Genomic DNA, 22,897 nt, shown 5'->3' on the forward strand with positions numbered 1-22,897 from the left:
AAAATGCAGTATAAGCAAAGAGATCACTGGGGGAGGGGGGAGATATTTCCCTCTGGGACAAGGTGGAGCACAGCACCAGGGGCAATGAGAAACAACTCCACCCCAGCAGAAATTGTTGCAGCTGTTCTGCTCAACAAAGCACCTGTCTTTCGCCAGTCACAGGAATTCATTTTGTCTCTCCCCCCCCCCCCCGACACACCTCATCATAATAGATCCACTGGTGTAGATCTGTGATAGGTAGCTTCAGGCTTGTTTGTAGGGACTCTCTTTTCTAGATCTCTTGAGATCCACCAACTAGAGCCCAGTACAAAAAGACTCGCCGTTTAAATTCAAGAATTCTGAGCCCAGGAATTTGTGCTGGAGTGCTGGAACAAAACTGAACCCACAGTTCTTCCGCGCACACACACACATCCACTCCTGGCCTTTTCTCCATTTCAGCAGTATAATTTAGGGCAGTGATGATGGGAGTCATTTTGCTGCAGCTATTGTTTAACAACTGGTAAGTCGGAAATCCTTGCCAATCTACTGCATATTGTTCAGAGATCTATACAAAAAGATCCTAATCTATCTCCTGTGCATTCCTGGTGTAGATTCAGTACAAGCTAGGAACTATGTGGTCATCCCTTCGGATCCAGTTTGTCCAGGCTGCCCTCTAGAGGCTGTAAGAATAGAAATCCCACTAGCCCCAGCCAGCACAGATGTGACTACAACTCCCACCAGCCCCAGTCAAGCACAGGTGTGCCAGCTGGTGCTGATGGGAGTTGCAGTCCAAATATTCTGGAGGGCCCTGGCTTGGTGAAGGAGGATCTAGGCATATTCCAATTGAAAACACAGAGGGAGAATGTCAATCTCAGGTATGCACATGGGCTTGAGGGCAGCACTGGTAGGCCAAGCGGAGCCCTCCTGCCCCCCACCCTAGACCCATTGACTGTTGTCTCATGGGTGACTAGGGTTCTGCAGACTTTCTCAGTAGAGAGGAACGTTGTGCAGGGCAGGACTGAAGGGATAAGAAAAATCTCAGTGGCTACATCCCCTGAGAGAAAATGTCAAGAAGATGGAAGCTTGCAATATCTGCTTCTTTTGACAGCCACACTCTCTCCCTGGCTTGGACACAAAGAGCTCTCTCCCTCTACCCCACCCCGAACACACACACATACACACCTTTCTTTCTCTCAGGCAGATTAGTAAAAGAACCCAAGAAGAAAAAGGTTGAAGCTTAAAAAGAGCTGTTCACAGGATCTCAGCCGGAGGCAAGGCAGCCGCAAGTTGCCAGGAACAATCTGCCTGTGCGCACACAAAAAGCCCTGAACCATTTCAGAACGCCCCCCCCCCAAGAAATAGAAAAGAGGGAGGTGGGGGAGGGGGAGAGAACCCAGAAGAAATAAATCAAAGGCCGCCACAGCACAGGCATCTACAAGCATCCCCTGTCTCCTACGAATAAGAGCTGTGTTAAGGAAATCAAAGCACTGACACGGTCTGGGCCTGAGGGTAGCTCACGGTTTCCCTATCTGTTTACAGTGAATGGAAAGAAAAGTTAGAGTGAAGAGAGGCTGGCTTGAGGGTGCAGTTTCTGCAGGGCATTAAGGGGTTCAGAGAGCATGCTGGGCAGCTCAGGAAGCTTTAGTGTGGGACAGCATGCTGATGCCACCTAGCTAAGGTAGAAGGGAAGGAGGCAACGTGCCAAACCAGTAGGTGCCATATTGTGCATATGTGTTCAAGGGATTGTGCTGCCATGTGCTCTGAAACCACGATTTCCATGGTCTCTTGGGTAGACCAGTACACTTGCAGAGTCCAAGACACTGTGTTGGCACACCAGAGCCTTAAAAACAGACTAGCACTGTTTGGCTCTTGGGCCATTAGGCAAAATGAAGAGAATCTGCAAGTAAAAGAAATGACTCTATGTGCATCAATGCCCTGTGTATTCAAGTCTATGCACACGTATCTGGCATCTGGAGACCTAACTTGGTCCCCTCATTCCCTCCCTAGACAAACACTTTGACCAAAGGAATCTCAGAGGCGGGAGAGACACAAGAACTGTGAATACTGCTGGTGAAGGGGATCTTGCTGGAACTGAAGGAAACTACTGCGGCAGAGAAAAGATAGTAGTGGAGGCTGAAGTCAGGGCAGCTGCGATGCTCCCATGCACTTAAAATTGCATCATATGACTGCAAAAATGAGTTCATGCCATAGCATCTCAGCAGTCATTAAAATTCTTCCTAGACCTCATGAGCTGTAGTGAACAGGTTGGAGACACAGGCCACGCTGGTGAAATCGCAGGAGCCAGGGAGCTGCCCCAGCTAATGAAAGGGCATGAAGGCTTAAACTTTCTTCCTATTTTTGGTATCTTTTGGAAATAGAAGGAAATTGTGCAATATCAGCTAACAGAGACACATTTGCACAATTTATGGTTATTTGTGGTGATGATTTTTCTAAAGAATATGCAGGGGGGGGGCACACACCGTCCTGGCTGGGCCTCTGATAGATCTGTTTTTAATACACAACAGCCTTTGCATGGAAGCAGCTCCAACCTTCAATCAAATGGCAACTGCCTGCAGAAAACAAGCTGCTGTCTCTGGGCGCAGCAGCTGGTCAGGGATAAAGCAGCCTCACATGATCTGCAGCACCCATGTCTGCCTGTGCCCAGTGCAGGTCCTCCCCTATCTATTGACTGCAGTCAACCCTGCATTGATTCAGGAGGCTGACCTCCTTCCGTGTCCTCTGCTCTGCCAAAGGCAGAGCGCAAATGGTAGATTATTGAGCGGACCCCTTTAGCCTACAAGGAGTCAGCAGGAATTAGCAGGAACTGGATGAATGCTCAGCTGAAAGGCTGCCTTACAAGAAAGCCATGCTGTCCCCCAACCTCTCCAGCGCTGAATGTGGGCTGTGACACCCCTGCCCTAGGACCATGCCTCTTGGGGAATGGAAGAAGGAACAGAGAGAAAACCCTTCAGGCACTTGGAACTGTCTCAGGAAACACACACACACACACACACACACACACACACACACACACACACACCCTTGCTACTAATGCCCTGAAATTGCTCCATCACTTCCACAGTTAAAAGGGGAGGAATCAGACCATGGGAAGCATTCTGAGAAAAGGCTCCTGCAATGGCCACTCAGCCAGAATTGGTCCCTGTCAGCTGTGAAGCTAGGTGGGTGAGGGGAGAGGGAACAGAAGCACATGCGCCTTGCAAGGCTGTAAGAGTCCCTTAATTAGCACTTCTGTAATGAGTCTTCAAACCAGGTGATATCCCCACTCTCCGCAATCTTAAGTCAATTTTAAATGGGGTCAGGAGCAGTCACAACTGTCCATGGAAAATATACTGGTCTGGTCTGGCTTCTACCCCATATCCCAGCACAGTGCAGCTGGCTTCTCTCTCCTCCCAGCCCAAACCCCACCCAGGCAATCTCTCTAGATTTTAGGGTTTTCTCCCCTAAACCATCCCCGTTCCCTGGCAAAGTCCATACCTACTGTATCCCCATATGCTGCTTCAGATCTGGGGCACCTAGAGGTGGGTGCTTGGGATCTCCTAGGCAGAGCGTCTCTTCCTAGACTCCCTCTCTGGCACTATTCTACACGCAAAGTGCTCCCCCCTCCTGCCCCATGAGCCTTATGATGCTCTTCACCATCCCGGCACCAGAATGTCAGAGCCGCAGCAGGCTCCCGCCTTTGAAAAACAGGCACTGCTGATGTTGGGTCACTTAAAATAGAATTTCAAATGAGCAACTTCATTAGCATGGCTAAAATTAGCATCGCTTTTCAGCTTGTGTTGCAGGGTGAGGGGTGGGAAGGCCCCCCTGGCACGGGACTGTGACGCAGGGGAGGCAAACACAGGAGGAAGATGGAGAGGACACAGGCAAAGGGACTCTCTTTCTCCTTACATCTAAAATATCACATCCCAAAGCAAATGAAGCAAATCCTCAGGACTTTTTCTCACTGTGGATCAGCAATACAGCCAACACACTGGGTCACCGTGGGTTGGCCTTTCTTTCTTAATGTTCATATGGCAAAACAGCAACACAACTGCAAACTGTCCCTTCCCTAAAGGTGCTCATTTCCTGGAGTATTTCCGAGATACAGAAACATTCACAACAAAAGAGGCCTTTCACAGGAGCACTTTGGGAAGCGCCCTCAGCTCAGATGTAGAACCTCTGCCTTCTGTGCAGAAAGTCCCAGGGTCAGTCTTGGGAATCTCAAGACCTGCCTGGGAAAACCTTGCCAGAGACCCAGGAGAGCCACTGCCAGTCAGTGTAGACAACACTGAGCTAGAAGGACCAGTGGTCTGACTCAGTATGAGGCAACTTCCAAAGTGAACAGACAGGGAAATGTTCATTTCTTGGCAGTGGTGGCTGGTGCCCCTTTGGACTGGTAGGGCAGAAGGCAGGGAGCTCAACAGTAGGTGTCGCCTGAGCCAATGACAGGCAGAGTAATTCTAGTTTTGTCCTCCTCCTCCCGAATGAATTATACAAGGGCAGCACTGAGGCTAAGAAGGAGGATGCTGGTAGGCAGTGACACCCCATGGACTGGTTAGAAGTAAGAGATCAGGGAGGTGGTGGCTGCCTGAGCTTGGTGGGGCAGCCTCCACTGCTTCTTGTCAAACCTTCCTTTTGAAAATAGTCACATGAAGGTCATCAGACTGCAGAAACTTGTTAACGAAGTTATGAATGTTGTTTTGCGGCACTGTTCCAGCAGTGTTGGAAAGCATATACAGTATATCCACATTGCCTTTAAACTATTCACAGGCCATCTGTATGCCCTTACTCTGCACTGTTTCCAGAATAGCAAAACCAAACCCGCCTGCCTTTAAAAAACAACAAAACACACACACACACACACAACCCCCCCCCCCAACAACCAATGATTCTGTAATGAAATCCAGAGCAGGGAGATGGTGGAGATGGCCACAAAGGCTGCATTTATACCATACATTTATAACACTCTGATACCACTTTAAACAGTCATAGCAAATTCCGCAAAGAATTCTGGGAGCTGTAGGGTGTTGTTGTTTTTTACAGGTGCTGAGAGCTGTTAGGAAGACTCTATTCCTCTTACAGAGCTACAATTCTCAGAATGGTTTAATAAGCAATTCTTTCCCATATGGAACTCTGGCTGGGCCTTGCTAGCTGGGCCCGATGGGACTTGTTGCCAAAGACCAGGAGGTCACTGGTTTGGCAAAAGCTGCAAAATGACTAGTGGCTTCCGGTATCCATCTCCCCCACTTCAGCCACTTGGGGCTTTGTGTAACCTGCATTTGCCATACAGCCACTGCATTGCCCATTAGGCATGGAACTCAACATCTTGACAATCACACCTTTCATCTTGTCACTTTTATTTAAGGTCCTAGGCTTCCAGACTGGTTTCTAGGCCTCAAGATTTGCAGGTTTCCCAATATAACACTTGGGAAAACCTTAGATGTCATAGATGATGTCTGAGCAGGATTTCCTCTGTTCAGTGTATGTATGAGATTCAGGGTCCTGGACAGCCTCCCCCTTTTCCCTGCGATGAACAGGAGTGCACAGATTCTGCAAAATAAGCAAACCTATGAAGAAATGCTTGACTTGCGTTAACTTGGCCGTGTCAGCTTTCTGTGGCTCCAAGAATTGATTTTACAAGCTCCTGTAGGCTATACACAAGCTGTGTCTTCCATGCTGTGGGTGTTCTGCTGTCTACACTGCAGGGTTGTTCTTTATCTGCAGCCACATGGGAAGGGAGCTTTAGCAATGTAGTTGTTTGTGCTGAGATGGCAAATTCTGAAAGGAGCCATCTGATTCCACCCAAAGTGTGCCCACGTTAAAAGCAAACAAAAGACCCCCACCCCCAGATGACCATGGCCCAGAGGTGCTTTCATTTCAGGCAGGAGATGAGGGGCACTGCAGTTGGTTGATAGAAGAGCCAGAGTGGCAGAGAGGCCATGCTCTGCAGACAGAGATGATGTATATATCTGGATGGAGATTGCTGAGAGGCAGCCATCTGACCAGGCCTGTCAGTGGGAAAGGAGGGGGAACTTCAGTGTCAATTAAACTTTGCTGCAACCACCTTCGCCCTCCCTTTACCCACCCCACAACCCTGGGAGACACTGAACTTGATCTTGGCCTCTTCCGTTCTGCCCTCATTATACAAGCATCTATTAAATCAGGCGCTCTCAGCCACTGACAGTGCTCTTGCCTACACGATCAGGCTCATGTAAATTAATTTCAGTAACAGCTGGGAATAAAAGCTGTGCATGCAGGTCAGTGACAGAAAGAGCTAGTGTGCACGCAGGCAGAGACTCTCTTACTTTGTTGCCAGACAAGGAAAGCAGGGGTGTGTGTCTGGGAACAGAGTCGGTTCCTATACAACTCTTTGGAGATTGTTCTAGCTCCCCAAAATCATTGTCTTGTGTAAAACAACTACTATTATCTTTGCAACCAGGCTTTAGCTGCAACCTTTTAAAAAAAAATCTACTTAAAAAAACACAAACATACTAGAGTATAAAAACATGTATGCATTTGAGCATGTACAGATTGCCCTTCACTCTCCTCTGAGTAACCACAATAGGCACCCTCCCCACCCCCTCTGCTTTTAAATACACTGCTGGGACTATAGAGAAGAGCATCCAGGGCAAAGGGCAAGACTTTCAAGCCTGCTTTGCAATCAGCCCTCTGCCCTCATCCAATCCTTTGCCGAGCAATCAGAGCACAGGTCAGGTCAACAGCAGTGTCTGAATTCAAACTTAAGACATCAAGCATTTTATCTAAATGGATAATTAAGAAGACTAAACAGCTTATGAAAACTGTGCTGCCTGTTTTGCTATGTGTTGGGCAGTCGGGGAGAAACCTCAGCCTCCTGGTTACAATAATCCAGGGCCAGCCAGGATAGGATGCACCACTCCTCTAGATCAAAGTACGGCGCCATTGTAGCAATCTCCCAAGCTGCTGCCCCCAGCGAACTGACCCTGGGATTTCTTGCTTAGTGCAAGTTTGCTGTCCATCTTTAAAATGGAGATAAGACCTTGGAAAAAAACCACCTTTCGGACAACTTTAAGGAGAACCAAGTCTACATATTTCTGAGCCCTTCTCTCTCCCCTGCTCTGTCTCCCACTTTCCTAAAACCAATGGGCAGCCAGTTCTTCTATTCAAAGAGACCAATCTGTTGAGTTATGTTTCCTTTCGCACACAACCACCATCCTAGGATAAATTGTTCTGATGGCAACGCAAGTATCTTCCGAAAATGTATATAAAAAGCAAGCTTCTTCTACTCCATTAAATATGGTATCTGTGTCCCCCCCCAACCCCCCTCCCATAAACGGCTCAAGAAGCATTACTTATCAGTGCTCTGCTGGCCTCCTGCGGATTCCGTAATTACCGCTGCCTTTCATCTCCAGCGCTTTGCAGACACCAGGCTCTGGGCCTGCTACTTTGGTGCTCTGTAATTACTAGTTAATAGCTCAGATGAATTTTCTGCAGGTCCCTGTTCAAGCGCCAAATCCAGCCCGCCTTTTCCCCTTGACAACCCCCTTTGGGATAATTATACCTTGGAAAGCAGAGCTCAGCAGGACCCCCCCAATTCAGCTGCAGGCCCGAATCCCCTAATCACCCCTTCTTGGTAATTTTTCATTACTGGAGAAAGAAATGTTTGTGAACAAATACAGGACGCCCCTGCGCCATGGGCACCAGGGGTCTCTCCCTCTCTCGTCCCTGTGAAGACATGTCTCCAGTGTTCCCCAGGAACAAGCTTGCCCTCAGGGGGACTCAGAGCGGCTTCCCAATGCCCCAGACACTCTCTCTGCATGCTCATATGCGCACAGAGATGCAGCAGCTCGCACAGAGAGCAGCTCATGAGGCTCAGCTGATCCCCGTGGCCTGAGACACCTCATAATGCACTCATTCTCTCCACTGCTGCCAACATGTTCCCCAGCTTGGACGCGGAAATGGCATTCAGCCCAAGGAGGGCAACAGAAAGCAAAGTGTGATGCAACCTCTTTTTGCAAAAGGTTGAATCATCAACTGGAGGACAAGTTGGAGGGAGAGAGCTTGGGAAGGGCAAGGGGAGCCTGCAGCCCCTTTTTTTTGGGGGGGGGAGCCCTTACATGAACACCAAAACCTAAAACTGCTCAGAAATGTCTTATTTGGTCAAGGTTAAATAACAGCTTCTACCTTGGGGACTGTAGTTTAATAGACGAATGGAGAATTCGATGGTAGAAAAAACCCTCAACCCTTGTATAGGACTACAATTCCCAGGATGGGCACCATGTGACAGTCAAGCAGGTTGAAACACAGTTCTAAAATATGTAGTATAAAAACGCTGGAGGCAATGGGAATGACTTACTCCTTGAGAGTGCCATGGCCCCACTCCAGGCTCCCTCCAGAATCCCCAGGTATAGGGATGTACTGTGTGATAAAAGCATCCAGGAAGGGAGTGGGGGGGAGATCAAAATGAAGTGGAAGGATAAGGCTATCAATGTTTATCAGTCACAATAGCTATGTTGTACTCCACTTGCAAGCCTTGTTTCTGCAGATAAATATGCATAGGACTGAGCCGCATGCAGTGAAAATTCTGTAGCACTCACTCATATCACTGGCATCTCATTCCCTTCCTATCTACTAGTCACGGTGGCTATGTTCCCTCCCCACTGTCAGAGGTGATATGCCTCTGAATATCAGCTTCTCGGAATTACAGGTGAAGGGAGCATTGTTGTGCTCAGGTCCTGTTTGCAGGTTTCCTACAAGCATCTGGTTGGCCACTGTGAGAACAGGATGCTGGACCAGATGGGCTGTTGGCCAGAACCAGCAGGGCTCTTCTTCTATTCTTAACACTCATCTTTTTTCTCAGCTAAATATATTTTCATTCAAATGGAGTCCTTTATTTTTTACCTATTGTTTTCAAAATTTTCAGAAATCCTCAAATCTCAAGCATCTGTCCTAATTTTGGTGATGTCAGGAGCTTCTTAATATGGGAAAAGGTTTCTCACGGCAGCTCTTAAACAGAGTGGCTCTATATGCAATACCCTGAGTCTATTTACAAGTCAAGCAAAAGTTTCTAAAATAGCTCACTTTCCATCAGGATATGGAGTGAGTCCCTGCCATCAGGATATGGAGTGAGTCCCTGCCTCGGGCAAGAGCCTCTGCTCAAAGCACTAAAGATATGTCCACCCAAGACCACATCAAGTCACACCTATGCTTTTCCATGAAACCCTGTGGGGGGGGGGGAGAGCTAGGAACCAGTTTGTCTGCTTTGTTCCCACCCATCCACAGTTTATCCTTAGACCAAGAGGTGTCAAAACCAGCTCTCAGGCAATGGCGCTACATTTGCCAACTGAGATTCCTCTTTTTCTGTACTGTGCGCTTGTTAAACTGCTGCTGCACTCCACCCCCGAAACAGCTGCACCCAAGAAGGTAAAGAGAGTGAGTAGCCTGCTGAACTAGGTGCTGCTTCTTTTTCATTTCAGAAAATCAAGCAGGACCCATTCTCTCCCCTGCAGGTATCCGAAGGATCCAGAACAAAGCCCTTTCATCAGATAAACTATCTATCTCAGAAGTCCTCCAGGTGCAAAAATTGAAGCTGTCACGGTGTGTAAGTAAAAACATGTTATGAGATGCCCATGGAAACGGAGGGGAAAGCACAGTTGAGAATCCAGGAAAAGGGAGGAAAGGTGAACAAACAGAAACAGTGGGATGTGTCAGACACAGATTGGCAAGGTGGGGAGAAGGGATCTGCAGGTCTATATCCGGGCAATAACATTTGGGGCATGGCTTCTAAAGCTTTTTATTTTTAAAAGGCTTAAGATACTAGCTCTCAGTTGCTGAAAATGAAACAGCAATTTCTGCTAAAGATATAGCTATCAGTAGGGTGGGCAGCAGATAGAATTATGTTGGTTATTAGCATCTCTTCCAGACTTCCTCACTACCCCATCCCCATTTTTCTCTTGCCCCCATTATTTCTTCCCTTCCCCAATATTGTTCTATGATTCTTCCCTGCCTACTGCTTCATAAGATTCACCCGATGCATAAAAAAGTTTTGAGAAATATCCTTTTTTCGCAAATAAAATCACAGAAAGCTTATAATTTATGCCACTGGCACTTAACAATGTTCACTGCTATAGTTGTGATTTCTTTTTAAATGTACCATTTTAGACTTTCCTGGGGTGAAGTTTGTTTGTTTTTTAAAATGCCCATAACAGACCATAGAATTCTGCTGGGTAGGACACTGGTGGAGAATTGTATTTCATGAAGGTCCCAGATGTTGACCATCTTTCCTTGAAGGTAAACACTCCATTTTGTAGCACAGCTGAGTTCTCAATCTACAAAGAGTGTGTGTGTGTGTGTGTGTGTGTGTGTGTGTGTGTGTGTCCATGTCCCCGTGTCCCCAGAGCCTAATTCACCAATCCCCAAACCTGGCCAAGGAAACTAAGGGCTGTATTCAGCTAAGATATACTCAGAGCAGAGACACTAAAAAGAATGAGCCTACATTTGGTGTGTCCATTGAACTTTAAAGGTCTACTTTGGGTAGGGCTAGGACTGGCTACAACCTCATGTTTGGGAACCAAGACAGAAGTGTTTGCACTAGCTGATCCACTTTGCACTTTGTTCTCTATCTGTCACAGACAGGGACAGAAGCCCAGACGAAGAGTTAAGTGTAACTCAAAAAGCTTGCCTCCTTTCACACCACTTAAGAATCTGATTCTAATAAAAGGCATCCACTTACCTAGTTTTTGCTCTCACTTGTTCTCTGGGACCAGCAGAACACCACCCCTCTCCCTGCCCCCGCCTCTTCCCTGTTGCACATCCTTTCCATCAGCCAAGGACCAGCTTTGTGGGAGGCCTTCCCTGCTGTTTGAACGCCAGCCTGCCAATTTCCATTCTTTCTGCTGCTAGCCTGGCCTTCTTTCTCCCCCACCCTCTCAACCAAATAACAGAAGCTCTTTCCCCTGCAGCGTTATCTCAAGCAGGAACAGCACTTAGCTGCTTGAGGCTGCAGGGCTAGCTCCCCCTCCTTCCCTCCCTTCCTCTGATCCAGCACGCACAAGCCCAGCCCCTCTCAAGGAACAGAATTCAATTAATCTGCCAGAGAGACACCCACCTCCAAAAAGGCAGTGTGGTGAGAGTGCTCTGTGGGCTAATCGAATCATGCCCATTCAATTAAGCCACCCAGGAAGAATGCATGGAGATCAGCTGAGGCTGTGGGGACTGAGAGTTAGGCAAAGCTTTTTAAAGAGAGCGAGAGCGAGGAGGAGTGTGTGTTTTATAGAGACGCAGCCGTTTTACAACTATGATCCCAAGGCAGTGAATAATTCATAAAAAGAGAGAGAGGGTAGAGATGGAGCCTAACACTCACCCACCTGCAAGTTCTGAACACAACAAATCCTCAGCACAGAGGAGCAAGGATTACTTAATGGGCAGAGAAAAAGCACTCTGCACATCCTCAGAGGTACTTTCTTTCATATTCTGCTTCACACTTTCCAGAAATAATCAGAGTTCTACCTTGGGATTCATTTGCATTAGGATATTATGGCTGGTTTATCACTGGAAGAGTGTCTAACCAAAGCAGGGTTGGGCCAATAGGAGTTTAGTTTGGCTTGCCCGTGGAAAATCCACGTTTTAAGCATAACAGGAGTTGAGATGGTCCTGGTAGTTATGGGCTTTTGGAGCTAATCCTGTCCTCTCAGGCAGAAGGATGTGGCCAGTATGGCTCCCCCCCCCCTTGCTTCATACAACAGAATATGGGACAGACACTTCTCAGCAAAGCATCACAGAGTTTATCCATCCTGAAAGGGAGGCAGGAACCATACAGAAACAGGACTCCCATCACACCCGAGCTTGATGTAGGAGTAAAAGGTGCCACAGACTCCACCTAGATATAATTCTTTAAAAATGTATAGGCGCCTTGGACTCAGTACAAGAGAGATACAACATTGCTTCTTTCATGGTGCTTGGTGCACAAGCTTCTGAGTTACACAGAACTCTTCAACAACTAGAATAATAAATATTGATGGTAATAATAATAATTCAAATAAGCTACAAATTCAAATAGAAATGCAATGCATTCATAGTATCTTAAACCACCAGACCTCCAGAGACCCCAAAGCCAGCAAATCCCACAACCCTACCACAGGCAGGATTGTCTAAATTCACCCCCAAACAGTTCACACTTGCATTGTGTTCCCGATCACTGGGAGCTGCAAGTATAGAGCTGGCAAGGACATAGCCACTGCCGCCACCCCTACCACTCCAAAGTGCCAGCAAAGCAGCTGCCTCATGGCTTTAGTTAAGTAGTGACATACACTAAGATAAAATATATATACAGCCTTGTGAGTTTTAAAGCAATAAATATTTTTTAGATTTACCAGACATTGGACTGATGGGAGGCATCTTTCCTTTCTGCCTTCCAGGTCTGTCTTCCGAGAGACCTGGAAGTCATGCCTGAGTGTCTGGTTACAGTCCAGGATGGAGGCTTTGACCTGGACTGCCCTCCAGCCATCTGCGAGGGGCATCAGAAGTGACAGCCAAAACCTTCCCTTGTGACTCCCAGATGCTCCTGCAGGTCAAAAGGCAGCTGTAGCTGGCTGGGCAGGAGGCAGCTTTGCCAAACGGGAAGGGGACAAGCCGTGGATTGCTCAGCCTAGCTGATTTCTCACTTCAAACAGGCCTGCACAACTTGTGACGTACTAAGACAGTGTTCCTCATATTCCTTTATTTATGTTCATTTTAAAAAACAACGCTATTGGGCTTGGGGAAGCCCAGCCCAAACCACTCACGAAACAGCAGCACAGCATTCAGAGATTCATGCGGCCAATTGTGCAAGATCTTGTTAAATAAAAAAAGTAAGTGTGCAGACTGCAGCAGCAACAGATGGGCACATGTGAAGGAGCATCTCCTCTGCTAGTTTGGGTAAGGCAATCAGCAGGCAAGGCACTGCTTAAGAGCATAAGCAGAGTCCTGCTGGCTCAGGCCAAAGGGCCATCTAGTAGTGCAGCATCCTGTTCTCACAACCGCCAACCACATGCCCTAAATGGAATGCCCAGACACAGGATCTGACTGCCACAGAAACTCTCCCCACTTGTCATTCCCACCAACATGTATTCAGAGGCAATTATATGTGGTCCTCAGAGGTCCATGGTGTGTGGCTCGTCATAAGGATTTCTCATTACAAACTGTATCTGCTCCATACTTTTATTGTGGTGGTTTTATGGTTTGATGAATATTCATTAATTTTGAAGTTGTATTTTATTTATTTATTTCAATGTATTTATATTTTATGTATCTATGCATGCTGTCCTTGGATATTACAAGTGAGAGGTGGGTAAGAAATGCAAGAAACAAGAAAACAAACAAACCCGAAAGCCATATGCACATCTCTTCTCAAATCGGGGTGGGATAAGGTGGCAGGTCACCCTGCCAAATTCAATGGGGGTGAGAGAGGGGAAAAGTGCTGGGTTAGGGGGCTCTGCGTTCACCCAGGTCTCAACTTGCAAGGGAAGGAAGGTTCCATCTACCTTTGGGTTCCTGCCCACCCCCACATTGGACTTTGGTTCTACTTCCAAGTGTGCTATTCCCTCCACCCAAACACAATTAAGGCAAATGCAGCCATCCACCTTACACATACGGATATCTCCTAAGAGTTAAACAATCTTATTTTTGACACCTCTTTGGTTATTCTGCTCCAGTGATTCTTTCTTCCTATGCAAAGTTCCACCTGGGGAATGATTCTGAAAGGAAGAGACGGGCATGGTACCAAAAACACATCCAATATCTGCAGTCCACAATGCCTGCTGAGCAGTTTGCACCCTACAAATGTTGATGACTGTGGGGCTAGCAAGGGGTTTTAGCACTGTGTCTTAGTCTGCTCTCTGGAGGTGCCCTAAGAGGTACTCCACGGTTCTCTCTCATGAGCCAATTAGGTTTAACATCTTCTCCTGTCCTTTGTTTTTCTGTCCCAACAGATGCAGTCTCTTCATTAAACTGTCCGCAACTGACATGCAAACAGATGCATTTCCAGGAAAACCACACCCCGCCCTCAACTTTCCTTCTCTAACATACACAGCAAAACACACACACAGGTGTTTTTCTGTCCAAGTCTGAGAGCTCTTTGTTTTGGCAGGGCTTCTCAGTATGCCTAGATTATTATTTCAAAAACATTTTCAGAGCTTGTTGAGACTGACCCAAACTGACTCAGGGGGGCTCCTGAAGCAATCACACCCTTCTCACTTCAGATCAAACCCCAAGATTCCCCTGGTTATATAAGGTTTCTCACCAAACTGCCCTACACCCCCCCCCAATAAATGCAGCCTAGCAAAATGGAAAGGATTGCTAGACTTGTAAAGGTTAAAGGTAAAGGACCCCTGGATGGTTAAGTCCAGTCAAAGATGACTATGGGGTGTGGTGCTCACCTCGCTTCAGGCCGAAGGAGCCAGAGTTTGTCCACAAACAGTTTTATGGGTCATGTGGCCAGCATGACCAAACTGCTTCTGGTGCAATGGAACACTGTGACGGAAACCAGAGCGCATGGAAACGCCGCTTGCTTTCCTGCTACATCTGTACCTAGTTATCTACTTGCACTGGTGTGCTTTTGAATTGCTAGGTTGGCAGAACCTGGAACAGAGCAACGGGAGCTCACTCCATCGTGCATATTCAAACTGCTGACCTTCCGATTGCCAAGCCCAAGAGCCTCAGTGGTTTAGATCACAGCGCCACCCGCATCCCAGCTACACTTGTAAACGGTTCTAGCAAACAATATTTACAGGACATTGCCTATCTCCCCAGTCCACCCCTAACACAGGGTTTCAGCCAGGCCCTAAATTCTAATTTCAGTACCAGGCAGTGTTCAATCATGGAAGGTGACTTCTGTACAAGTGCAACAGGAGTAGGTAAGTTTAGGGTTGTTGGATCGCTGCTGTCTTTTACTAGACACCCTGCTTCTCAATCTATCAACCAGAGCTGGGTGCTAAATACATACAGTTAGAAATAAAGACCCCCTGAGCAGTCCTGAGCCTAGCAATGTGTTTTCAGTACTAGAACTGAACCCAGTTCACATTTCCCTTCACACCAACGTCTGCTCCTGGATGGCTTTCTACATTTCGGCAGCTTAATTTAGGTGGAAAAAGTTGATTTGTTGTCAAAATTATTTGGAAGTCAGAAAGCTTTGCTGTGAGTCACCAAGAGAGGTTCCAATCTACCTTCTGCCCACCCTGATATAAAGAGTGTGCCCCCCCCTCTTAAGACGCTGACCACTGCCTTTCTTAAAACACGCTCAAGCACTGTGTGGGAACAGCGCTGTTTCCTGAGCATGTTTTATTTGTGGTGGAGGCTAGATGTTTTGCAAAAATGAAAATGAAGCCTCTGGGCTCCCAAAGAAGAGAGTGGGGGGAGGCACCTGGCAAAATCAAAAGAGGACTCTCCATTCAAACTCACCTTCAAAAGGCAAGCAGCAGCCCAGAATTTCCCCTCACAACCAATGGAATCAGAATCATTCTCCGGCACCTCTCTCTCACTCTCTCCTTCGGCAGAGGCCGCCCACACAGAAGAGGGCGGGATTTCCTGCTTGTGTCCCCTGCCAAAAACCACCTGCTGATGCTGCAAGACACACCCTGGGGTGCCAGATAATTTCACCCCTCCCACCCACTCCTGTTCTTTCCTGTGCTGACAGTCCTGGGAAGAAAAAAATAAAAAATGGCTGACCTTCTCTGCAGCAGTTAGACAATGCTGGCCTCCTCTCTCTCTCTCCATTTTCTGGAAGGTTTCCTGGGCCCTGAGCAGCTGCACAGCAGGCAGAAATCCAACAGATGAACTTCTCCACAGTGCTGAAGTGCACTTCTGAGAAAACAACTTCCACCTGACACTTTGTAGAGGCACAGAACAGAAAGAGGTGACAGCCCTCTGTCATCACCTTGCCATTCTGGTGAATTTACACAGCGCCCAGCAAGACCTCTAAATGAAACACATATAGGATTGCAGGAAGCTGCCTTATATCAGCCTATTCGCATAGCTAAGCCAGGACTGTCTTGTTCTCCAGCTGGTCACAGCTTTTCAAGCTCTCTGGCAGAGCGAAGTGTCCCCCACCACCTGTACCTGATCCTTTTAACTTGAGATACAAAGGGTCTGGACCCGGGATCTTCTGGCCACAAAGCCCTCAGCCATAGTCCCTTCCCAGGTAGCAATCCTTTGTGACCCCTCTATGTTCTTCTCTGCCTATACCCTGAACACAACCCAAACAGGATTTCTTTTTGCCGCTTTGTGCACTTGTCAACTCCAGAGGTATCTGAGCCCTTCCAGAGCCATGATTTCAGCTAGCCAAGCCAGCCATTTATTTACTGAAGTTATAAATCCATGTCTTTTAGGGTCTAGCAGCAGACTCACAGGGCGTCTTACCCCCTCCAAAAGAAACTATATTAAATTGCCGGTAAATGTTTGCCACAGGTTTGTCACAGAAGCCCTGCAGCTAAAAACCTCCATCTGAAAAATGCCTTCTAAAAAATCTTCATCACAAGTTACACCTAAATCCTACTATTCCTTTTAAGGAGCTCAAGATAGCCTACAAAAGCTCTCCTCTACCCTTACACTGTCATATTAAACTCACAAGAACCATCTTTTTCATACATATTATAGGTGACCATTATAGGTTGTTTTTATCTTTGTTTTCAGTGCTTGCTTCTGCAAGTCACTTTGAGTTTACCTTGTGAAAAAAGTGACTTACAAGTGTAAGTCATCATCACTACTGTCATCATTCTGGGAGCTGACTGAGGCCAGGCATCACCTCTTAGCCTAAGGTCACGCATTTGAGTTTCATGGCTAAGGGTGCCTCTTGTCAGGAGAGATTCAAGCACATACTGGAAATGTAGGTTCATTTAAAAGTGGAATAAAGCTCTCCGTGGCACTAGGGAAGGGATGGGGAACTTCTGTGGGCCTCCACACACACTCCAGCCAACATGGCCAATAGTCAGGGATGATGGGATTTGTAGTCCCGCAACATCTGGAGTGCTACCGTTTTCCCACCACTGCTCTAGCCCGACACATGGACTTTTGTGGGTTAGGAAAGTGATGGGGAAATGCACTGGGAAGTGCAAGATGAACAAATGATTGATGAGAAGATGTGTAAACACTCTGCAAGAAGTAAGAACAATGGCCCATTTAGTCCAGCATCCTGTTCTCTCAGTGCTCAACCAGTTGCCTCCGGGAAACTTGCAAGCAGGATTTGAGCATAAGAGCACCCTCCTCTCCTGGGGTTTCCAGCAACTGGTATTCTGAACAATTACAGCCCCCCCCCCATGAATGTCTGTTGTGGTATAACTGCCCAGCAAACAAATCAGAATGAACATTCAACGAATACTGAATATGATTTAACTTCCATGTAAGTTTTGTGCAAGCAAAATAGGATGAATGTTTAATAAACAGGTCATCTGGAGGAGCCCTGAATGGGAATTTAAACCCAGGTCTGTGGACGTCCTACAGAGCAAGGAAGAGACTAAGTGATTGCCCAAACCCAGGAGCCTGCTAGTTAAACAGAACTTTCCTTCAAGGCAGGTTTTCAAAACCAATTAAGCAGAAGCATGTGTGTGTGTGCGCATGCGCACACACTGGAAGAGTGATGCAACTGTAATTTGGTATTAATCCAGTGAAGTTGATTTGTTTATTGGCTTTGTTCATCACTTTTTGCAAAGAAGTCTCAAAGTGACTTACAAAAACATGTAAACGACAAAGTAACTTACACAAATATTTAAGCTACAGAAAGCTGATTGTTCCCTACAACAAATAAGCAGGAGAGATGAAGCAAGAAATATATGCACCACTGAAGGAAAAATTATGAAGTGAATGGATTTTCAAGAAAGATCAGTGCCTACAAGTGCGCGCGTGCGCACACACACACATGGTAGCAGTATGCGTATCTCACCACAACCATCACTAAGATGTAGGATAATAGCTTCCTGCTAGGAAAAGTAAAGGACCTCAGCAACAAGGTATACTTGTGGCAGGCACTTTGACCAAGATATGCTGTATCTCAGAAGCTGTATCGCAGATTGGAAGATCTTACAGGTTCACTCTCAATCAGGAGCAGGGCAGAGAGTCCTTAAGTCAGGACTCTGAGGTCTGACATTCTATTTTCTGCCATTGCCTTGGCCTGTCTTATGCACAAAAGTGGCTTGCCCTTTTATACAGGGCAGAGTGCAGGTGGTAGGAAAGGACCACAACGGACTCCAGTGTCAGTGAACTCATTTACAAGGTCTGTCAAAACAGTGTGAAGTTCTCTTGGAGAGACGTTGCCTTTTGCCAAGGAAGGGGCAAGTGGGGTTGCTTCTTCAGGCATACTGTATTGAATACGGAGTGTAAGATAATGTGTGTGTGACAGACAGAGAGAGAGAGACAGAGATAGAGACAGAGAGAGACAGAGATAGGGGAAACCTCTTGGTATGAAACACAACCTCAAGCTCCATTCCTGTGCCCCTAAGGTGCTGGATATGAGGGAGTCAAGGGGGGAAGCCAGGTGTTCATCACCTTACCAATTCATGAAAAATACCCAAGGCAGAGTACACTATACTACAATGGACTCCTATACAAGCCCCATAAGCTGTCTGAGAGCTGTAGGTCCCAGAATTCTCATAGACTTGAACAGCTCCTGGGATCTTGTCTCAAGCGTCTAAAGATGCAAACAGGATTATTGCAGGCTGCAGACGCATGAATGAGAAAACCTTCCTCTTACAGCTCCTCTGCTTCAGGGCATCATCTCGTTCCTGGAGGCCCTCTCTATGCCACTGGCAGCGCCCGACAGGCAGTTAGCTCCCTTGGCATTGCTGTGCCTGGCGCAGGTGTGTTCTACTCCAAGACATCCCCCCCCCACCCGACAGCCGGGCCTTTGAGGAGCCCCAAGCGTGTTTGTCAGCACTTGCCTGGCACTGCTGCTGAGGCAGGCGCCACACACGCCCCGTATCTTTGCCCTCGGCGGGAAACCGAGAGCTGGGAACCTGCCATCCTCTCCCCATCTGTTGCTGATGATGCTGGCGGGCTTCTGGCAAGGGGGAGCTGCCCAGAGCAGCAAAAGCAGAACCTGTCTGCCTGCCGAGTAAGCTGGTGGGTGGGTTGCATGTGCGTTTGGAAGGGGGTTTGGAAATAAACCAAGACAGGCAAGCAGCAGGCGAGGACAAAGGACGACTGAAACGTGCATATTATACCCAAATCCCCTTGGCTCTGAAGAACTGCTTAGGCTGAACTCATATGCAGGGCAGTGGAGCACAGGTCTGCCGGTGAAGAAGGTGGGATCAAAGCAGCACAAGGAGAGGCGTTTCCACTGCCTCAGGAGGACATGGAAGAAGCAGAGAATTCCTAGAGGGAAGTAAGAATGTATGTGCTTTCTTGCAGGGGGTAGGGAGGAGGGGAACACAGGAAGCTGCCATTAGTCCACCTGGTTCAGTATTGTCTGCACTGACTTGCAGTGGCTCTCCATGGTTTTAGATTGGATGTTCCCTGCCCTACTGGGAGACACTAGGAGTTGAACCAGGAACCTTCTGCATGTAAGGCAGGTGCTCTGTCACTGACCTATGGCAAAACAATATGAGGAAAATAGGAAACTGTGTTATACCTTGCCCAGCTACTACTCTAACCAGTTCAGCATTGACTGTACACTAACTGGCAGAAACTCTCCAGGGTTTCACACAGGAGTCTCTCCCAGCCCTATCTGGAGATGCTGGGGATTGAACCTGGGGCAACCTGAATGTAAAGGAGGTGCTCTGCCACTGAGTTACCACCCTTCCCCTGGGTCCCAATAAAGCTTCCTGCTACAGAGGCTCAACAGGTGTCCAGATACAGACTCCATGTTTATTGCTCACTGGCTACAGGGCATAGAGCTGCTATTGGCACATGCAAAAGTTTCACTGAAAACATCAAACTGCTTCTCATACTGGAGGCAGTTCTCACATTCAGCTGCCGGTCACTGAGTGGAGAGATATCAAAGAGACATAACATGTCTGTGTAAATCACTGGTTGTGCTATTTGTGCCTGGGAAGAGTCACCCCCGCCCCCTTAGTTCAGCTTACCTAAGAGTCCTTGCTGGATTAGCCCAAAGATCTGCCTACTCTGGCCTCCTGTTTCTCAAGATCGCTAGCCAGATGCCTCCGGAAAGCTCACAAGTCAAGTATCAAGGCAAGTGCCAGACATGGTTTGCCCCTCCCCCAAACACCAGAGGTTTGTAGTGAGCAAAACCTCTGTATTTTGCTGCATGTGGCTTGGCTTACTGGTTGGAGTCATCTGGAACAACCAGGTCTCTGTTTAAGGCACACATGCTCAATCCTGGTTTACATCAATTCATCCAGAGAGACTAATGCATGGAAGCAGAGACCGAAGTCTCTGTGGCCTTCTGGCCCTAGCCAAATGCTCCAAATGTCACAGTTGCTTGTTCTCTGTTGGTTTCAAGTGCTTTTGTTTGAATTGTTTTGAAGGGCTCCAAAGAGCTGAGCACTAACAACATCCCCCACCCACCCAGGATGTACTCATGGGTCAGAGAAGCTGCATTCACTGTAGCAGCCACTAGGAGGCAGCAACCGGCCAGCTGTTGCTCTGCTCACCCACCAAGGCAGGCATCCTGGTACCCAAGGAGCCAGCTGCTCTGAAGAACCAGGTGACTCTTTTATTCTTCTATCCATCATAGAAGAGGCCCACTCTAGGCTGTGAGTCTCTGAGCCAAGCTAGACGTGATGCCATTCAAGCAGTACACAACAGAGTGAATGGATTTTTTAAAAGTAAATTTCAGGCACAGAATGGGGACTCTCTCCTCTGTTTTTGGTCCTGTTCTCAGAATGGAAAATAGCGATGCTCCCATTTTGGAACATCTGTCTGTCTGTCTGTCTGTCTGTCTGTCAATTGCTTCTGGATCAGGAAGGAGCCTGCAAGGAAGCAATAGAGCAGTGGTTCTCAAACTTTTTTCCTCAAGGATCATTTAAAATATTGATGAAGGTCTTGGTGGAACTCTTAATAATTTTTCCTGCTTGTAGTAACAACTGTAAAGCACTGTGCTAGGTGCATGGTTTTTAACTGTATTTTTACAGACAGGCTGTGGACCGCCTGAATGAAGCTCATGCACCAGAGTTTCGTAAGCTCCTGGGTCTAGAGAATCCAACTATAGGAACTGTGCTCCCAATTCACCAATAGTAGAGTTGCTTTCAAGTTTCATACTGGGACAATTAGCATAGGGACCACACACTACATAAGCTGGGCCTGGGCCTGTGCTCTAGACAAGCAGAACCTCACCGGGGCAGCTCCTCCACATGGAATGCAGGCAGGCAGGCAGCCACACCAGCGCCAGGGGCCCACAAGCACTGTTACAAACCTCCTCATTCAGGTTGTGATGTGGAGGAGAGGAGTACTCTCACATCAACTCCTCCCTGTGTTATCCCCCCCCCCCAAAAAAAAACCCCTTCACGTCGCAGGGTAGGGAGAGCAAGGGAGAAAGCCAGACTTGATTGGCTTCCAGAAGCAACAGTTGGCTACCAAGCCCAACCAAAACTGAAGGTCTTTTCTGGCTCTTTGCAAACAACTCTGCTTTTCAACCTTGACCAGCTTTTAGGCCTCAACAGCACCAAGGACGAAACTAAGTGCAATACCATTTCACACAAGTAATAGCTAAATGAATGGTTTGCAAAAATAAATTGAAAACTGGGGGGCAGGGGACAGAATCTGTATTGGAAGACTGGTATGGGGGGATTTAACCCTTTGCCCCCACAGCTGCAATCCCAAACTAGATCAGAGGTCCTGTGTCTGCTATTAGCATTGGGATAGAAAGTTCCTTGTTGGTCCCTGTTTTAGAATGCTGTGGGGTGAGGGTAAAAATATTAAAGCCCCCACCTCTCCTCCCCATGCCACAGTCCCAGTCAAGACATATCCTGAATTTACTTGGGGTGGGGGGAGACTAACAATGTGTACATCTTGCTTGGCCTTGACACCCCTTAAACAGACTGGGTTACTATTTCTTATTTTTAAAAGGGTAGGAGGGAGAAATATGTGTATATAGATAGACAGATAAATAGCTCAGGAAGATTTAGGAGAATAAGAAGTGAACAAGGCTTAAGCTGAAGTAAAACCTGGCCTAGGAAGCAGTTTCAAGTGCCAGGAAACATAAAAGTACAAAAAGGCCATCAAAACATGCACAGAGTTCACTTGCCACCCCTCTAAGGACAGTCATCTCCTGAAGTTTGGAATATAGGGCTTCTGGTCTGGAAGGATAGCTTAAAACCAAGGCTTCAACTCCTTCCCCAGATTCTGTTTTCAAATATAGTACTGGGAGAAGGTCTGTGCCACCTGGCGTCCTGAATTCATGCCAAGCCCAGCGCTAACCTAAACCTCTCTTCTGCCTCCCCCCTGCCCTGCTTCATAAAATATGGCAGGTCAGGCTCTCTGGAGCCCTGGCATCTGAAGGATACACCAATTACCTGGCAGCGGCAGCAGGTGTGCAGGGAGATTTATAGTCTCTCGCAAAGAGCAGCAAGGTAAGCGTGCTGCGAGTAGAGGGAGAAGCAGCCCATAAATCAGGGGATGCAGGGAGGGAGAGAGGGAGGGAGGGAGGGAAAGGCGGATGGGAGCTCCTCTCCCTTCCTTGCCCTTACACCAGCAAGGCCAGCTCACTTGGTAGAAATCGCCAGAGCCCCTACAGGCAGGCTCCACCTGGCACCCGGGAAAGGTTGCCAGGAGACGTAGAGCGTGTGCAGGTTCAGCAGCGTCAGTTAAACTCCTGGCTGGCTCGGCAGTGCGCAGGCACCTTGAAAGGGCCATAATGATAGTCAAGCACCCTTCAGGAGCTCGCTGCCATTGAACTCAGCCCGCGCCGGCTGCCGGCTGCTCAAAAAAGGCAGCTATTTTGAGCTTATGGGAGCGAAAGCAGCGGAACTAATAATTTATTACCAAATGTGATTGGGAGAGCGGCTTGCTCTCTCCC

At 47.6% G+C, this 22,897-nt stretch overlaps 1 protein-coding gene across 12 annotated transcripts in view; it reads right to left on the reverse strand.

Moving 5' to 3' along the window:
• The window catches only part of GSE1 (Gse1 coiled-coil protein), a 439,018-nt gene that overhangs the window by 52,869 nt on the left and 363,252 nt on the right, over positions 1 to 22,897 (reverse strand). Inside the window, exon 1 of one of the 12 annotated variants that reach the window (XM_083513484.1) lies at positions 15,394 to 15,500. The exons of 8 other annotated variants lie outside the window; for them this stretch is intronic. The gene's annotated coding sequence lies outside the window, so the exon portion shown is untranslated. Of the gene's footprint in view, positions 1 to 3,474; positions 3,601 to 10,690; positions 10,712 to 15,393; positions 15,501 to 22,897 lie in introns of those variants that run through there. 3 more of the 12 variants (XM_083513475.1, XM_083513483.1, XM_083513485.1) reach the window with 3 other exon arrangements.

The sequence above is a fragment of the Podarcis liolepis genome (assembly GCF_965112155.1).
Source record: "Podarcis liolepis genome assembly, chromosome: 7".
NCBI classification, from domain to species: domain Eukaryota; kingdom Metazoa; phylum Chordata; class Lepidosauria; order Squamata; family Lacertidae; genus Podarcis; species Podarcis liolepis.